General features: G+C 42.5%; 1 non-coding gene across 1 annotated transcript; it reads right to left on the bottom strand.

Moving 5' to 3' along the window:
• Positions 1–349: 349 nt before the first annotated feature.
• LOC148561894 (small nucleolar RNA R71) lies at positions 350–453 on the bottom strand. The gene has a single exon (XR_015888145.1). It is a non-coding gene; the product is annotated as a small nucleolar RNA R71 (small nucleolar RNA).
• Between the last annotated feature and the right edge of the window lie 2,314 nt (positions 454–2,767).

Here is a 2,767-nt window from a genome sequence, read left to right as displayed (position 1 = left end):
TGACTTTACTGCACCTACTCCTGATGGGAGAAGCATCTCAATCCCTTCCATTGGAGCAAACAACTTTGAGCTTAAGCCTCAATTAGTTTCTCTAATGCAATAGAATTGCAAGTTTCATGGACTTCCATTAGAAGATCCTCATCAGTTCTTAGCTGAATTCTTGCAAATCTGTGACACTGTCAAGACCAATGGGGTTGATCCCGAGGTCTACAAGCTTATGCTCTTTCCCTTTGATGTAAGAGACAGAGCTAGAACATGGTTGGATTCACAACCTAAAGAAAGCCTGAACTCTTGGGAAAAGCTAGTCAATGCCTTCTTGGCAAAGTTCTTTCCACCTCAAAAATTGAGCAAGCTTAGAGTGGAAGTCCAAACCTTCAGACAGAAGGAAGGTGAATCCCTCTATGAAGCTTGGGAAAGATACAAGCAATTGATCAGAAGGTGTCCTTCTGACATATTTTCAGAATGGAGCATCATATGTATCTTCTATAATGGTCTGTCTGAACTGTCCAAGATGTCATTGGACAGCTCTGCTGGAGGATCTCTTCATCTGAAGAAGACACCTGCAGAAGCTCAGGAACTCATTGAAATGGTTGCAAATAACCAATTCATGTACACCTCTGAAAGGAATCCTATGAATAATGGAACAAGTCAGAAGAAAGGAGTTCTTGAGATTGATACTCTGAATGCCATATTGGCTCAGAACAAAATATTGACTCAGCAAGTCAATATAATTTCTCAGAGTCTGTCTGGAATGCAAGCAGCAACAGTCAGTACCTAAGAAGCTTCATCTAAAGAAGAAGCTTATGATCCTGAGAACCTAGCAATGGAAGAGGTGAATTACATGGGAGAATCCTATGGAAACACCTATAATCCTTCATGGAGAAAATCCAAAACTCTCATGGAAGGATCAACAGAGGCCTCAACAAGGCTTCAACAACAATAATGGTGGAAGAAATAGGTTTAGCAATGGCAAACCTTTTCGATCATCTTCTCAGCAACAAACAGAGAATTCCAAGCAGAACCACTCTGAATTAGCAACTGTAGTCTCTGATTTAATTAAAACCACTCAAAGTTTCATGACTGAAACAAGGTCCTCCATCAGAAATTTGGAGGCACAAGTGGGTCAGCTGAGAAAGAAAGTTACTGAACTGCCTCCTAGTACTCTTCCAAGCAATACAGAAGAGAATCCAAAAGGAGAGTGCAAGGCCATCAACATAACCCACACGGCCGAACCTGGAGAGGAGGAAGAGGCAGTGATCTCCAGTGAGGAAGACCTCAATGGACGTCCACTGGCCTCCAAGGAGTTCCCTAATGAGGAACCATGGGAATCTGAGGCTCACACTGAGACCATAGAGATTCCATTGAATTTACTTTTGCCATTCATGAGCTCTGATGAGTATTCTTCCTCTGAAGAGGATGAAGATGTTACTGAAGAACAAGTTGCTAAGTACCTTGGAGAAATTATGAAGCTAAATGCCAAGCTATTTGGTAATGAGACTTGGGAGGATGAACCCCCCTTGCTCCCCAAAGAACTGGATGACCTGACTAGGCAGAAATTACCTCTGAAGAGATAGGATCCTGGAAAGTTCTCAATACCTTATACCATAGGCACCATGACCCTTGAGAAGGCTTTGTGTGACCTAGGATCAAGCATAAACCTCATGCCTCTCTCTGTAATGGAGAAGCTAGGAATTCGTGAGGTACAAGCTGCAAGAATCTCACTAGAGATGGCAGACAATTCAAGAAAATAGGCCTATGGACTTGTAGAGGATGTCTTGGTAAAGGTTGAAGGCCACTACATCCCTGCTGATTTCATAATCCTAGACACTGGGAAGTGTATGGATGAATCCATCATCCTTGGCAGACCCTTCCTAGCCACAGCAAGAGTTGTAATTGATGTTGACAGAGGAAAATTGGTCCTTCAAGTGAATGAGGACTCCCTTGTGTTTAAAGCTCAAGGATCTCCTTCTGTAACCATGGAGAGGAAGCATGAAAAGCTTCTCTCAATGCAGCGTCAAACAAAATTCCCACATTCAAACTCTAAGTTTGGTGTTGGGAGGCCACAACCAAACTCTAAGTTTGGTGTTGAGAGGCCATCATCATGCTCTGAGTATCTGTGAGGCTCCATGAGAGCCCACTGTCAAGCTATTGACATTAAAGAAGCGCTTGTTGGGAGGCAACCCAATTTTATTTAACTATATCTATTTATTCTCCATTGTCATTTTATGTTTTCTGTAGGTTGATGATCATGTGAAGTCACAAAAATAATTGAAAAAACAAAAACAGAATGAAAAATAGTATTAAAAATAGCACACCCTGGAGAAGAAGCTTACTGGCGTTTAAACACCAGTAAGGGTAGCAGAATGGGCGTGAAACGCCCAGTCTGGCACCATTCTGGGTGTTTAACGCCAGAATTGCACTCTAAGGGCGTTTTGCACAGCTAATTGGTACAGGGATGAGAAATCCTTGATACATCAGGATCTGTAGACCCCACAGGATCCCCACCAACCTCAACTCACTCTCTCTCACTTCTTCACACCTTTTCATAATATTCTTCCCCAAATAACCTCCACCAATCACCTCTATTACTCCTCCAAAACCATCATACAACCCACCTACACCCACTCACTCAAATTCAAACCATCACTCCTTCCTTTTCCACATCATAACCACCTAAAACCCCCTTTGACCGAACAATTCACACACCTCCATCTCCTCCATCTCTTCTTCTTCTCCTCCTTTCTTTATTCTTTTGGTCGAGGACGAG

Source organism: Arachis ipaensis, chromosome B6 (assembly GCF_059453495.1).
Source record: "Arachis ipaensis isolate K30076 ecotype BB chromosome B6, ASM5945349v1, whole genome shotgun sequence".
NCBI lineage: Eukaryota > Viridiplantae > Streptophyta > Magnoliopsida > Fabales > Fabaceae > Arachis > Arachis ipaensis.
The sequence above is the reverse complement of the archived record's forward strand: the minus strand, read 5'-3'. Positions and strand labels throughout refer to the sequence as shown.